The sequence below is a fragment of the Gossypium hirsutum genome, chromosome D06, assembly GCF_007990345.1.
Source record: "Gossypium hirsutum isolate 1008001.06 chromosome D06, Gossypium_hirsutum_v2.1, whole genome shotgun sequence".
Lineage (NCBI taxonomy): Eukaryota > Viridiplantae > Streptophyta > Magnoliopsida > Malvales > Malvaceae > Gossypium > Gossypium hirsutum.
This window is the reverse complement of record NC_053442.1, coordinates 54824470-54841926: the sequence shown is the minus strand read 5'-3', so window position 1 is coordinate 54841926 and position 17457 is coordinate 54824470.

Sequence of the window (17457 nt, the reverse complement as noted above, 5' to 3'; positions counted from 1 at the left end):
AATAGCTGATAATTGTTAATATACCAGTCATTCTCCTACAGAACATGGTGATATGGGCTTCTAGGCAACTGGTCCCACTATATTTCTCAAATTCAGGCATCTTAAACTTGTAAGGGAGTACTAAGTCTGGAACCAAGCTCAGATCTTTTGCATCGATTCCATGGTGACTATCGGCGCTTTCCAGGGCTTTGAATTTTTCCTCCAGCCATTTACACCTATTCTCTCATTGTTTCGACAGTTCGACGTTTGCCCTATCTTTTGCAGCCATTTCATCGAAATCAAGAATAACAAGATTCACTGGGTTATCTCTAGGATTAGAACCTAATCCAGCCTCGGTCTAAATCTGCGCATGCAGAGGTGTAAAGCCTAAAGGATAGATAGGTCTATCCTTGTCTTTTCCTTCATCATTTACCATAGGGCCTTTCCCCTTACTTATTCCTTTTAATAATTGCGTCAGCTCAGTCATCATGTCCTTTTGTGACTCCCGCATCTTTTCTGTCATGTCTTATTGAATTTTTTCCAATTGCTCCTTCATTTGATTCTGTAACCGATCTTGCATTTCTTTTTGCATTTGCTCCTATTTCTCTAATATTTGATCCATTTCTTTGGCTTTGCGACGAGTACCGTAAGGATGTTTGGTTGATTGGTTTTCCAGATTAGCTGAAACAAATTTACTCGTTTAGACTCTTTCAATGGATTTTAATGCATACGATACAGATGCATGAAATGCATGCCTACAGAGACATTGATTCTGATTCAATTACATTTAGAAAACTTTTCTAGAAGACAAATTTCTTTACATAAAATGATACATGTACGGCCTCACCCTCATATTCCAAGAAACAACATCGGTCTTTTTCTTCAGGCGCATGTTTGATATAATCTCACCAATTTCCAATAGATACCACTGCTATCTCCTTCTCTTGATCTGGGTCGCGATCCACCTACCCATCTTCATAAGGCTCGTCAGCTTCTTTAAGGGGTTGGAACGTCGAAAGCTATCAAATGACCGCCTTGAATCCTCATGCCACGAAGCAAGGTAACGAACTCTTCCATCGCTCTTCTTGTGTTTCTCAGAATATAGTCAGGCAATCGTATTGTTTTCCACTTTATCAAGGAACCCGTATTCCATGACAAGCTTTCTAAGTTAGTAATCAAGCTTGAATCAATATCTCCTTCTTAACATGCAAATGCAATGCAATCATAATCAAAACGAAACAAGATAGGTTAGTACAAAACAGAAGCAAGCACGGAAAACAATAAGTACCTAATCAGGTAAATACTAGGGATTTGGAGTGGCTTTACCTAGGTTAAGTTCCTAAATCCACTATATGGGGTTTGGTTCTAAGGTCAAGGTACCCGAACCAGCAGATTCCTCGATCCTCACCCATTATAGGCTCATACAGACCGAGTTCAGTTCAGGGGAATACATTTCCCTATGGCTGCACGGAGATGAAAATCTCACGAAGATGTAGGTATGGATGTATCCCGAAGTGATTCACTATCCTATACGGAGGTGAAAACCTCACGAAGGAGTAGCTTCTCACTCCTACTTAAAAAGGGTAAGACTAAATAGTCTTATGCGATATGATGCCAAAATATACAACTCAATTTAAAATAATCATGCAAACAAGCGCAAAGAAAAGATCGTAACTTTTCAAATCAAATTTTCAGTTTTCGACAATAACACAGAAAACAATCAATTTTATGGCTTGACTCTCTAATGCGTCCCCAGCGGAGTTGCCAAGCTGTCGAAACTATTTTTTTGATATGAAAAAATAGGGATCGACTTTTAAAAAATGAAAACGGGAGTCGCCACCGATCTTTTATTGTGGTGTGATCAGATCACCTTGAAAATAATTTTAGGTCTGCGAATTTTTGAGAAAAACAAGTTCGGGAGTCGATTACGCATGAGGAAGGGTTAGCACCCTCGTGACGCCCAAAATTGGTACCGAATTGATTGTTTAATGTCTTAAGGTCGAAATTTTGAAAAATATTTTAAGATACGATCTTTTGAAATTTAAATTTGAATAAACCAAATTGAATAGCGAGATGTACCTATTTTGAAAAAATAAATTGCCACACTTAATGAGTTAGAGCGCAACATTTCAATCGTCAAAATTAGGTATGTCTTTTAATTTTCCAATTAAAAAAAATGCATTTTGAGAAGGTTGTTCAGTCATTTAAGTCAAACGAGAAATCAGAATCCAGTAAGTTAGGTTTCGATTCCTCGAAGTTCTTAAACATTAAACATTGCCTTTATTTTAAAATTTCGGATAGCAGAACGCCGCATTCAGTAAGTTAGGATCCAACATTCTGAAATCCTAGATGCTTTGTTTTAGAATTGTATGGTTTTAATAAAATAAGCACATGGCTATCTAAATTCATCGAGAAAAATTAGAACCCAGCAAATTAGGGTACAATTATTTCGAGAATTATGAATGCTAGGCTTTTTTTTATATGAAATAGAATGATAAAAGTAAGAATTTTAAAAGAAACATGTAATGTAAAAGATCAATTATGATTCCAACTTAAACTAAGAAGTAGCCGAATAAGCGATAAATAAATTCAAATGAAGTAACAACAATAATTTTACTCACATTATACATGAATTTACAATAACATGACATGGAATGAATAATGTTATAAAACAACATTTTGAAACGAACGTATAACAAATAATATACACTTACTAACTTTACAAAAAAGTATGAAACATAACCATATAAAAATATATAAAAAGGTAGGAATCATGTAAATAAGTAAAAAAATTTAAAAGAGATAAATTTCATGGGAGTAAAATATATTTAAAATACATATGAAAATACATAAAAACATTAAAATTAATAATACGTAATATCACAACATTAGCTTATTTTTTAAAAGAATATTTAGTAACCAATACATATTAGGAAAACATTATATAAGAAGTATTACCATATAAATGTTTGATATGCAAAGTATTAAAAGGTAAATACAAAAACATTACAACATATAAGCTATCTCCGATCTACAAAAATATGTATTGATGAATGATAAATTAAATATTACTATATTAAAAAATTTAAAAGAACATATAGTGAATAAAAAAAACTAATGTATAATAACTTTAAATAATATAATTAATAATTTAAATGAGAGTACTATATTTTAAAATTATACTAAATAATAAGCTTAAAAAGGATATTAAATTTAAACATCAAAATAATGTTAGAAATAACCATGTCAATATAATAATTAAATATATCTAACAATAAATAAATAAAAAAAAACAAATTACAACTAGAATTAAAAACGAAACTAAATTATTAATTGAGTCAAATCTAAGGGACCGAAACGGAAATTAAACGCAAAGGTTCGGACATTCAAGTCCAAACACTAAAAACGACATCACTTGACAGAGGACCTAAATGCAATCAAAATTAAATGCACAGTATAAATTTTAAAAAGAAGAAAACTGAAATGAAACGACACCGAATACAGGAGGGCCTATCGCGCAAATAGACCGTTGAGCAAAAAGGCACGGATCCTTCCCTCGGGTCGGGTCACCGCGCAGGTTTAGCCTCCAAACGACACCGTTTTGGAACCATTAAATCGGTATCAAACGGTGACGTTTAATGTTCTGCTTATAGGTTAAAAAAACCCTAAAACAACAGCACTATTCATTCTAAAGCCTAAGTAAAAGAAACTCTCAACGCCGCTCAATGACCATTCGGCCAATCTCTGAACCTTCGCCCAGTTTCGACTACGACGGAGTGACCGAAGATCCGGTTACAGGTAATCTCTTTGCTTTCTTCTTACTCGTTTTTTGTATTTAGCACATAATCAAGGAATATTAAAACGAAAGAGAATAAACAGAGAAAAAAACTTGGTAATCACCTTTCGTATTTGTATTTTTCTTTATAAAATCTGCGTAAGAAAGAATACAAGTCTTGAACCTTGGCTTATATAGCCGGAAATACAGAAGAAAAAATAAATAGAAAAATACAAAGTCCTCTTTTTTTTTTGTTTTTTTCTTCTTTTTCTATTTCTTTGTCTACTGTGTTGTCTTCATTTCATTTGCAGGTACAGCGTACGGAGGCGCTTGGCGTGGAGGGAGAACCCCTTGGGGCTGCGGCGCTGGAAGCTGTGATGCTAGGGTTTTCTGACTCATTTTTGTGTTGGGCTTGTAACACGATTGGGCTAGGGATTGTATTTGGGTTTAGGTTAGTTTAGGCTTCTGATTTGGGTCTGTAATGGGACTTTTGGACATTTAATTTCTGCTCTTATTTTGGTTTTATTTTATTAACGAGCCTTGCAAATTGGGACTGTTACAAGTGTAACCGATTGATGTAGACAAAAGAATCTAAAAGCTAATATAAGTTTTAAATAACAACTAAGACTATTTTTGGTTCACATGAATGGCATACCTTTCATATCTTATTCAACACAGCAAAGTTATTCAATTGTTTGATTTACTATATAGCTTATTCCATTAAAAAACATTACAGGCTAATTCCATAAAAACAAATGGCAATTTAGTGTCACCTCAATGAATAGCCATTGAATGGTTCTAGAAATATGCCAAATTTTTTTTTTCATTTTCTACTCATCTCACGTCCTCTTTTTCTCTACCCATCTCAACATAACTTTTCTTTTTTTAGTTCTCTAGTCATATGGTGATAGAAACCATTGCATATCTCCATACTTTGAAGATTGCAGTAGATTTGGGTCATCAAAATGTCATATTAGAAGAAGATGCTTTCATTATAATGAATAAAAACTTTTCTTCTTTTTGTTCTCTACTCATATGCTGATTGAAACCATTGCATGTCTCCATGCTTTGAAGATTGCAGTAAATTTGAGACATCAAAATGTCATTAGAAGAAGATGCTTTCATTATAATCAATAAGATGTGTAAGGAAGAGTCGAATTTTACGGGGGTTGTAACCATTTTGAATGCCAAGCTTTGGGGTTTTTTTTAATATTGTTTATTCTCTCATGGATTTCAAACTCAGACTTTATACAGATAAAATTGGATTTCAAAGAGAATTTTTTTTTGGGGGTTTCAACTTTCGGTTTCAATACATCTTTTAGCTTTTGATAATTAAAATAGCTATAAAAATAAAATTTTGATTGTGAAATTTTTTAGATCTAAGGGATTTTTTGGAAAAGCAAAATGGAAAATATGGAAGAAGACATCAAGGCAAAGCTCTTGGTGAATTTTTGGTTGGTGGTTAATGAACGATGGTGGTAGAAAGAAGTAGCAATCGTGGTGCATTGATTAAATTTTGGAAAATAATGAAATGAATTTGGAGGGAGAGAGATGGTGGTGTTTGTATATTTATATGATATGGGTACTGTTCATTGATATGACATACTAGATAGGCTTCATGCATATAGACACGCATCTTACTTTAGACCTATTACATGTTTATACAGTCTCATGTACGTGTAACTTCGCAGGAGAGCAAGCTTGATCTACGAGCTCAGCCCGCGAGCTTGGTTTGCGAGCTTAATAGAATTTGACATAAACCCATTCGGGTTTTTGGGCCAGTGATGGTAACTATCCTAACAATTTGTCCTCCATCTAGTTTGAAGGAGAGTCATAAAGTGACTCTAGTTGGAACTTGATTTGGTTAGAATAGAAGTGACATAAATAAAACTTACTGTGCACGTTTTATATTTCATCGTACGTCATATAGCTCGCCACGTGTAGAGAAAAAATACAACTGTTTATAGTTAATTGCTCTCTCATTCCTAGGCATTTGAATCATTGAAAAGTGAAGGAAATTTTCTTTTAAAAGGAGGTTAAGAGAGCCGTAAAAATTATAATGCCCAAATTTTAAAAAATGTATTTGAATAGGAATCGTAGCTGAGAAGAATAGTTTAGAGGTAATCTTTCTAAAATTCTCACCATATTGTTAGCTTTTCTTTCTATTTTCATCAATAAAATATGGCTAGAACCAGAGGTAGTTGTGTTATTTCTGGTGAGCTTTCACGATACTGGGAGGCAATAAATGTTGTAGAGGCCAAAGCTTATGTTTGTACCACAAAGGAAGAATAAATGCATCGAGTTTTGGACACGCGAGGAATTAAAATTTCAAATTTTGCTTATGATTTTTCTGTTCCTGAAGGATCGCACTGTTTGAGTGACACCAATAATGATTGTTTTTACTCCCCTACATGTGTTGGAAGCAGGATTTCATTTACCCCTTCATCCTTTCTTTTGTCCTCTTCTTGATGATTATAGGATAGCTCATTGCCAACTGTTTGACTTTTCTTGGTGGTTGGTTTAGCATACTTTATCGAATGTGGCTGGCGCAATGAAGTCCCTTGATCGCCGTATTTTAAAGGATGTACCAACTGAAAGCCTATGACCGAGGGGGTTCGAATGGTTTCTTTTACTTCATTCTTCGCAAAGATTTGAAGACTATTATCATCAACAAATACTCTAATCTTCGTCTTAATCACTGCAAATATATTTGAGTCACATACAAGCTTAATAATGGCTTTGGTTTCCCCACTGAGTGGTCACTGCCGAACAAAGATATATACTTGAGAAAGCGATACATTATATCAGAAGTAGGCTGGGGACAATTTTACAGGCTTTGCCAAGGCTGCGTGCTAGATTTGAAAGAAATATTGATCGTAAGAAATGTTTTTCAGTATTGCCTTTTGAGTTTAAGCCCTAATGAATGGAGACAAGTTGACATGGATAATAGGGCAGACACCATCGGGGTTCTTCCTGTATAGTTCGCGTGACCTCACGAGGCAATTGATGAATTGGCTCTTATACTATTGGGAAATAAAATTGAGCCTAGGAACTACTTTTATAGTTTTTGTAAACTAAAACTTCGCGTTTTTTTCACAACCTTCTACGAATGTAGAGAGTGAAGTGAACCCCTTTTTGTGAACTAGTGGTATTGATTTAAGAATTATTGGTGGTGCAGGCACAACTTAAGGTATCGAAGATAGTTTTTGAAAAATCCACTAGCTTATCAAGGGAGATAGACAAAAACATGGACGTACGTGGCTTTATGCAAGGTATGCGAGGTGGTCCTTCGGGTACCAATGTTGGTAAAGGTAGTGCAATTAGTAGGAAGAGACGAAAAACTATTGTAGGGGATACCAACATAGTTTTAAGCAGTGAAGATGAAGGTAGCCCTAGAGAAGAGCATCGTCGAATGAAAAAAAAAAGGGATTATTCTGAAGCATTTGTTAATATTGCTCTTGTTACCGTAGCTCCTTCTATATCTCCTCCTGTGATTTCTCTCGTTAACTCCCCACCACCACCACCAAGGCCAATTAATGATGATGCTTTTGGGGTCATTATCGCTCATGGCCCCCTAATGGCTCTGTGAAATTCCATACTTCTGGTGGTCAATCAGGGACTTTGTTTCCTTGGCGCGAGTAACTTAGCGCGAAGAAGTTTCCCTTCAGCCTTGATGAAGTGATGAAGCAATGAAATAATCTTTTGCTTAAAGAAACAAAAGGGCTTTTTTTTTTCCAAGCAAATCAAGTAAGCCATCGAGTGAAACAAGGAAGCCTTCACTACAAGAGTTGGTAGTCTCCTTACAAGTGATGTTGAATGAAGCATGTGTGGTTAGCCTGGGGTTTGTTAAAGGCATGAACAAGGCAGAAATTAGAAAGAGGGAGGATGAAAATATATATGTTTCCACTATGGGAGCACCGACACAGGCATGTGAATACTATGCTACTTTAGCTGAAGAGAATAGGAGACTATTAGAAAAAAAATCGAAGGCTAAGAGAATGTCTTATCGCTGCTAAGAAAGACGTTGAGAAATTACATAGAGATATTGCTGGTGAGCGAGCAGATAAACTAGCATTAAAATTTGGCTTAAGAAAAATGGATGAAGAATATAAAACTACGATGGCTAACTTAACGAAGAGCCACGAGGAGACTATAGAGAAGTACAAGAAGGAAACCATGCAAAGTCTACAAGAATACTTGCCAGATTTGAAGGCTACTTTTTGTTACATGCTCAAATAGTTGGTCGCCTTTTTGATGCTTGAAGAGTAAATTTTGATGCTCTTAGCGAGCTAACTAATAGTCATCTAGATTTTGACGTCTATTTTCCCTCTGGAACAGCCTGGGAGGAATTGGCAGCAAAATGGAAAAACTCACCTAGTTTTTACCTCGCTGGTGATCCTGCCGAGAGAAGCTCTTCTTGAAGATCCCATTGGTACCAGTGTCACTTCTATGAATGAAGGCCAAGGAAATGAACATGAGGGACATAGTGAAGAACAAGATGAAATGTTAGCTGACCCTTTAGGAACAAATAGTAAGTCATGATTTAATTTTCTTTATTGTATTTTTCTTGTTTCTTTTGAATCAAAAATGAAAATCTTAGTTTCATTCTGTTGATGTAGTGATGTGTTTAGTTGCTGAGTTATTTTAAACTGTTGCATAGCCATATTGGTAACATAAATACACTAAGTAATGAAAGTTACCAAAATGATTAATTTAAAGAAAATCATTCATAACTTTAAACCCGTTATACTTGGGTTATTATTTGAGATCATTAATCCTTAACCATACAAACGTATATTAACAAACTATTTAAGGGTTGAGATATTAAATCAGCTAACTCAAATAAACTTAGGTTACGATATTAAATAATCTAACCTTAACAATATTACCTATGGTCGTAAGTCATCGAGCTGTTTAGGAGTTGCGATCTTAAATCAACTAAACATTATAATATCAACTGTGAACATAGGTCATCAAACTGTTTAGGAGTTGTGATATTAAATCTGTTAACTCAAAGAAACTTAGGTTGCTTCATCATTATGTCATTAATGGGTTGATTCGTCATGACAATAATGGAATAAGCCTGAAAGTAGGGTCGTAACTTGAGAGCTGCAACAATTAGAGTAAAAATAAGTTATTTTAATTTTCGAGTACCTTTGCTCCCCTTTCTATAATACCTTGCCAACATGATGAACTGGGAACTAAAGAACTCCATTTTCCCTAATTAAAACAGTTGCAACTGTCTCATTTGAGGTTGCCAAATAAATATACCAAGTTTCTCCCACACGAGGTGACATCAACAATGGTGGAGATATAAGGTATGACTTAAGATTTTCAAAGGCTATCTAGCATTCTTCATTCCAATAAAAGGAAATCCTCAAAGCTTTAAAGAAGTGTAAACATTTGTCAGCCATTTTGGAAACAAATTTATTAAACACGACCACCTTTCTCGTCAAACATTGAATATCTTAAATTTTATTTGAGGGAGGCATATCCAAAATGGCACGAATCTTCTCCAGATTAACTTTTATTCCCCTATTGGAAACCATGAACCTTAGAAATTTGTCAACTCTAACACCAAAAGCTATTTTTCCAGATTAAGCTTCATGTTGTAAACTCATAGAATAATGAATGCCTCTAATTAATCTCTAACATGCCTTTTCAAAGTAGAACTTTTTACTAGCATATCATCAACATAAACTTTAATACTTCACCCTATCTGTTCTTTAAAAATTATGTTCAGTAGCTTTTGGTAAGTCGCACTTGTGTTCTTCAAACCAAAAGGCATGACCCAATAGCAAACGAGACTTTCCTCTATGATAAAGGTTGTCTTATCCTGATCTTCTAGGGCCATATATATTTGGTTATAACCTGAGAATGCATCCAAAAATCTCAAAAATCTATGCCCCGAGGACGCATCAACCTACCTACCGATCGATGGTAAGGGAAAACTATCTTTAAACAAACTTTGTTAAGGTTGGTAAAGTCAATACACATTCTCCATTCTCTATTTACCATTAACATTCTTCACCATCACTACATTTGAGACCCAATTAGGATACGTGACATCTCTGATAAACGTTGCTAATAATAATTTCCCCACTTCCTGCCTTATTGCCTCAACAACTTGCGGAGTAAACTTTCTTTTCTTCTATTTAACCTATTTAAACTCAGGGAGAAAATTTAACCTGTGAATAATTATCTGAGGATCCACCCCAGGCATATCCGTAGTTGACCATGCAAAAACATTAGAGTTTTCTCTTAAACATTGAACCAAATCCTCATTTTCCTTTGCTGCCAATGTTGATGAAATTCTCACCACTCTATCCATGTTATCATAGAATAACTGTAAAGTTTCCATAGCTTCTACTGCCTTTAGTTTCTTAACTCTCTCATCATTTTTTGCATCCAAAATATATATATATCCAAAACCTAATTACCCACACTCATTTGTTCCGAGAACTGTCCCTACTAAATGTGTTCGTGCGTTTGTTTTACCGATAACATGTGGCAGTGCCTGGATGTTCACTAACCAGATTGCATGAATCCTACCCCTGTTCTTGTAGGAAATTTAATCTTCATGCAAAAAGTTGCAATCATCATCTTAGCCATTCTTATTATGGGACGATCGAAAATAGCATTGTATGCCATGGGATGAACAACCACAAAAAATTTAACATACTCTATTGTGGTATGCTCACCATCCCCCAAGGTAATAGGTAAAGTGTTACAACCTTTTACCTTAATAGAATGGTTCGCGAAACCATAAAATGGACTCGCCTTTTTGAACGCTTGTTCTTTCAAACCCAATTTTCTGATAAGCCTCCCAAGTTAACACATCTACAACACTGGCACTATCTACTAATACTCTCTTTACCTCGAAACTTGCAATAGCTGCTGACACAACCATCAGATCATTCCCCTCCTCATCATAAACTAATTCTTCATCTTTGTTACCATATTCCATCTTCCATACTTCTTGTTGATGCAACCTCTTTGGTGAGCTAACTGACATAAAACTCTTAAGGTGAGTCTTTCTCTTGGTGTTAGAGATCACCCAATCTTCATTTGTTCCAATTATCACATGAATTGTTTCTCTCACTTTCTGTTTACCTTTGGCTTTAGTTTTTGAACTCTTTCTTGGTTGACCACTATTCTGAGCTACAAAATTTTTTAGCTCATCATTCATAATTGCTTCTTTGATAGCATCTTTCAAGGAAGAACAATCCTTAGTCTTATGTCCTTCATATTCATGAAAAGCACATTTGTTCCTCGAGTTCGATCTTCTTGCATTATGCCTCATAGGTAGAGTTGGCAAGATGCCCAAACTTTTTACCTAGCTAAGGATATAGGTGCACGTAGCATTCAAATGAGTATAATTATAAATTTACCATAAGGAGGGTACCTTCTCGCGTACTCAGGTTAAGACCTTTGGAATGATCTGGATGAATTATTTTGTGATTGTCCCTTTTCTTGTCCCCTACCTTGTATACGCAAAGCCTGAGAAAACAAACCTTGAAAGCCGTGAACTCCCTATCTGTTCCTCAAATGCCTATCATCTCTTTAGAATGTATCACAAGCTGCTCTCTTGATCTCTTTTGCCCCAGTAAACTTGTGAACCCTCTCATACAAATCTGCCAAGCTCTACGGACTGTTATCATTGAACAAATATTTCACACGCTCATTCAAGACTCCCATAATAAAAGCATCAATGACCCACTGATCCTCTAGATGTTTTGCATTTAACGTTGCCACATGAAAACACTTGATATAATCCTACAAGCTTTCCTCTTTTCTCTGCTTAACAGGAATCAAACCAATAGGAGTACTCATTATCGTCCTATGTGCTTGAAATATCCCTAAGAACGTCTGGCCTAACTATGAAAAGCTTTGAATGGAACCTTGCGAGAGGGATAAATACCAATCCTTTGCACTTCCTTTAAGGATAGTTGAGAAGGTCTTACACTTTGCAGCATTAAAATCTCCTAGCACATTCATATAATCATTATACTGCATACGATGTGCTCGAGGGTCCCTCCTACCCATAAACATTTCTTTTGGGACTTTAAAATCAACTGGTAAGCTCACAATTGCAAAATCAGGAAATAATGGATTGTTAGAACAAAACAACCAATCCATATCTTGAGAGCCAGGATGCAAAGCCCGTACATCTTTACGTAGAGTATCCATCTCGCTTAACCACGATTTTGCATGCACCCTAAGGCCTTCTTCTTGCATGTCAGTTTACCATAGAGATCAATATTATCAAACTGTACCATTTTCGTTAGCTCTTCATTCTGCTTTAACAAATCTTGCTAAAATGTTTTTTGCTGCTCAAATCTAACATTTTGCAAAGTCATTTGCTCCCTCATGAACCTCATTTGCTCCTAAACAGTAAAAAAAATTATTGTGGAGATGCCTCCTGATCAAAGGGGAGTGATAATCCTTGACTAGAAAGGACATTTAAGTCAAAAGAGTTTGAGACTCTTGTATGAGTAAGTTACCCAAATTTTCTGGCCGATAGACAAACCAACCAGCAAATAAATCTGTTCCACTAGGTTGATTACCAACACCAGAGATTTTAGGTTGTTTAGTAAAAAATTGATGGGGAGATTTTCATTGGGGTGAGCCAATGTAATTTCTTACAAATTGAAGATTTGAAGATAAAAAATTCTCTACGCTTACCATACCAAATTGTTGAGTGTTTTTCTCTGTCTTTGTAAGATGGTGGTGTTCGTATATTTATTTGATATGAGTATCGTTCATTGATATGACATACTAGGTAGTTTTCATGCTTATAGACACGTATCCTACTCTAGACCTAACAAGTATGTATATGGTCCCATACACATGTAACTTCGTAAGAGAGCAAGCTCGATCTGCGAGCTCAGCCCGCGAGCTCAATATAATCTGGCCCAAACCCATTTAGGTTTTTGGGCTGGTGAAGGTAATTATCCTTGCAAAGGGAAAGTATGGATGTTATTTTTTAAAAATTAAATATTATATATATAATATTTTAAGAGTTATTTTGTTAATTATATATTTAAAATATTATTTTTAATAAAATTATATATTTTATTTTTAATTATAATTTTAAAAATATTTTTTCATATTAAATTATTTATTATTTTATTTTGCATTTTGCATTATATAATTGATACATTTTTTGTAATAAGTAAAAACTTTAAACAAAATATTATTAATTTCACTTAAAAGGTAAATTTGTCACTTTATATATATTATCCATTCCTTAACAATATTCTAATCAACCAAACAATGTAAACTATTACTCTTCTATTCTATTCAGTGAACCAAACAACATAATCCTTATTCTTTCTTTATTCTATTCCCTCTAAATAACCAATACATTTCTACTCTATTTCATTCCAGTGAACCAAACTTGCCATAAATATCAAGAACAAGATGCAAAATGATGGATTAATGACTAATGGGATGAGTGGCATGTTAGTATGGTTCTAAAGACAATGGCCTAAATGACATAGGGCTCTCTTACACCTTCGCCTATATAATATTCAGTATTATTAACTTTTTTACTCCCGCTAGATCAACTCTTAAGTCTACCTTTCTTAAAAAATCAAGGTGGTATTAACTTAAGGGACTAGACTCTTCCTCAATCTCTATAGGTCCTCTTAAGTTTTCCTAACCCTAATCTTGAACTTTTTGAACTTTTTCATCTCTTAACTCATCATCCCCAATCTTAGAGCTAGAAGACTTAGACTTTAGAAGATTGTCTACTAATTTCCCTAACCTTATATAAATTAAGTTGTCACGTTCTTTTCCTTCTCTCTTTGGGTTATTCTCGATATTACTTAGAATATTGATAGCACATTTAGCTTGTATAGCTTGAAGGATTTGAGAAAGTTGGTTTTCAACATTCTTCATAGAGGCCTTAAAAGCATAGTTATCCTCCTCCAACTTACTCATTCAAACATTTAAAGGTAGTTCTTGTGATTGTATAGGCTGCCCTCCAAAAGGTTAGTTTAAACAATGGCTCGATTTTCAGTGGTACCAAAAAATACGATTTTTGAACCCCATTTCTGTAAACCAAGTCCATAAATATAAAATAGGAATATTTATGGAGTCAATTTAAAAATATATTAAGGAATGGTCAAATAATTTAGCTGATAAAATACTTAATTAAAGCTTATGAACTAAATTGTAAAAGTCCAATCGCTATCATAATGGAAAGAAAGAGAACATCTTCTCCATTCTCTTTCACCACTAAAATCACCATAACCAAAGGGTTGAAGAATTGATCTTAGGGTTTCAAGTTTACCACTACCCAGTCATGCAAATGTCTAGGTTGAAAATAATATAATAAAAAGATATAAAATAGCAACACTGTTTTCAAGTATACGAGTCAGGTTGTAATATAGTAAAGTTTATAACGAAACACTTGGGAAGTATTCCGATGATCGTACCTAGGAGAGATTGAAGTAAACTAAAAACTAATTTCTAGGTAACATGTCTAAACAGTAATAATCTAAAATTATAGTGTGATGAAACTAAATAAAATTAAGTAATAACACTATCATTAATTAAATAAAACTAAACTAACAATTGAATTTCACTCAATAAATAGACCAAAGATTAACTCACATCAATGATCATAATTAACTTTAAAATTCTAGTTTTGATAAATTATCTAATAATTAATCTAGTTATTAACTTTTGGCCTCTACTAAATATACTAATCGACAGAAACTACTTATCTTCCTACCTCACAGTTTAAACTAGGTTAAATGAATAGATACTCAGTAAACTACTCTTTCGACCTCATTTACTTAAATAACTTCCTAGGGTTGTCAATCCTAGGGTTTAAGCACACATAATTTAATCCAACTAATTCTAAGGCAAACTCTAATTTCTTAGTTAATTAATTCCACCCTCGATCATTAATCTTCCAACAAGTTTAGCTTCCCATGAATCTAAATGTACTTTTCCCTAAATTCAATTCAAACATTAAAACCAATAGCAAACTAGAAAGAGGGGGAAAGAGATTTTTGCTTCGTTGATATGCCGGTTGCGCTTGGAAATTGAAAACCCATTAACATTTGTCAATGAAACAACAATTGAAAGTTAACTCAAAAGAAAAACTAAATATCAATGAAGAAAATAAAACGCGAATTGAAATTGAATCTAACATAGCAAGTACTAGCAAATTCCCAATCCAAAACAAACCTAAAACTAGGAAACTAAAACTTAACTAAAAGAATAAGCTCCCTAATCAATCCTTAAACATTACTATATATAGTTTGGTGTTTTCAGAGCATATTAGGTCAAATACAAGTGCTTAATATGGGTTAAAACAACTCTATTGATGAAAACACCCTCAGTTGTAAATTGGACTCCGTCGAGATGGTGTCATGAGACCACAGGCCCGGTGTCACGACATCGAATATTGAATGGGATTTCTTTTGGCCTCGAAGTTGGGTGTCGTGACATTAGATGTTGGTGTCATGATGTGGGATTTGTTCTCCAGATTCTTTGGTCCCAAAAAATGTCTTGCGCACTCAATTAGCTCATTAGTCCTTCCCTAGGCTTGGATTGGCCTAACGAGTCATTAAAACACCAAAACTTGCATAAAAACGCTTATTTTATTGAATTTAAACATAAACTACTAAACTGAAAATTGAGAGAAATATAATCAAATTACTTGAAAACAAGCTCAGTAAATGCCAGAAAGAGCCTAATTTGTCACAACAAATTGTGGCAGATCAAACTTCTCCACACTTAACGTATTGCTTTTCTGCAAGCAAATAAAACAAACATGCAAAGAAAAAGAATGGAAATAGATAGAAATGCATTTGAGTATGCTTCATACAAGGAATTAATTTAAAACATAGTAAACATGAAAGTTTGGTTAGCATGCAATTCTGGCAAGATATATGAATGACATGCAATTTTCAACATCAAATACGTTTATTCATTAAGTTACAAAGTAAACAAGTTAAGTATTGCTAAGTGTATGGCTCCATCAAAATGAATACACCGGCATACATCTATGTTCGAAGAATGCAGGTAATTAGAATATCAAGTACTCAGTTTAATTTTCATCCATGAATCGTCAACCTAGGTCACATAGGGCTTTTCGGCTTGTAACGTTTTGTGATATAAGTTGATTTGAAATTCAAGAACTGACTCTACAAAATGATTCAAACACGAAAATAGTTTGAAACATTATATTGTTACCGATGCTCCCCGTTTTATATGTTTAAGCTCACCACCCTATATCCACTTTTCTCACCCTCCTTTTCTCTCTATGTTCAAGTCATAGTATGGTATTAGCAAGTAGAATTAGCTTAATGAGTTTTTGTGCAAAAATTTCCTAGGTATTAATTTTTTTATTGGATTCTTTTCTATTTCGTTCTCTTTTCACTCCCTTTTCTTTTAACCATTCTATACTTTTATGACTCTCGTTTTGCTTTTAACCCTCACAATACTTTTGTTCTCTCAAAAATTTTCATTTAAGCACAAGCTTGCAGGAATCTTATATTCACTATACTATATTGTTCCTTTTTTTTACTCTCACATTTTCATTTTGAAATGTCACATCCCAATAATCGGGTTACTAAATCAAGGGTTAGTAAATCGAATATCAGAATTAGGTTAGATTGTTAAAATAAAATATTAAAAAGATTAGAATTAAAAATTTAGGTTAAGAAATTAAAATTAGGTGTTCGGGAAATAATATGCTTAAAACAAATTTTTAAAAGCGAGATCGGATTTGAAAATAATTTAGAATATGAGTTTTAATTGAAAAAAGGACTGATATGAAAAAGGGAAGAAATTGGAGGTGTTTAAAAGGGAAATTGCCCAATTTTTAAAAATTGGTTGCCTATTTAACAACCTCTACTCTCATTCAAAAATTTCTCGACACCAAATTAAAGCCTTTCTCTCAAAATCAATCCATCCTTTTATAATATCTAGCCATCCAAACATGAATTCCTCCATCAATTGTAAAGAAAATTCATCTTTTATCCTTCAATTTTACCATTGTTCTTCAATACATTTTTGGCCGAATTTGATCCTAAACTCGTAGATTACTTCAAGTTGAGGTAACATTCTGAATTTTTATGATTAAACTAAGTGTGTTGTTAATTCAAATTGAGTTTTAATTGATTTAATCAAAATTTCAATAGATCTAATGATTTTAAATTGATTTTTGGGTTGAACATGGTAGATCTTGTAATACTAAGCTAAGTTATTGTGTAACACCACAAACCCAGTCAAGACGTTATGGCCGAATCTGAAAGTGTTACGAAGAAAATTTAAAAACAACTTATTTATTACTCGCAAATCATCGTAACCGTTGTTACTTAGTTTGTCTGATTTTTTTGGAAAACTTATTGATAAACTTATTTGATTTAAAATCGTTGCTCGTTTAGGCCTTTCTATTAAACTGAATGTTTTACAGCGGATTTTCTTTAAAATGTCATATTTTGGCAAATCAAATTGTTTCTTGAAAATCGTTATTTCAAAAAAGTTGTCGTTTTAGAAAAAAAACCTTTTTATCAGTTGTTACGCTTAGAAAACCAAAATAAAATCCAAAACCAAAAACAGTCACAAAAAGTCCGGAGAGTCCTAAATTTTCAAAACTCTCAAAAACCATAAAAGTTTAAACTAATTTTAAAAGAATGAAATTTTACGGAAATGTGGTCACCACTGAGCTTCCGTTGCAT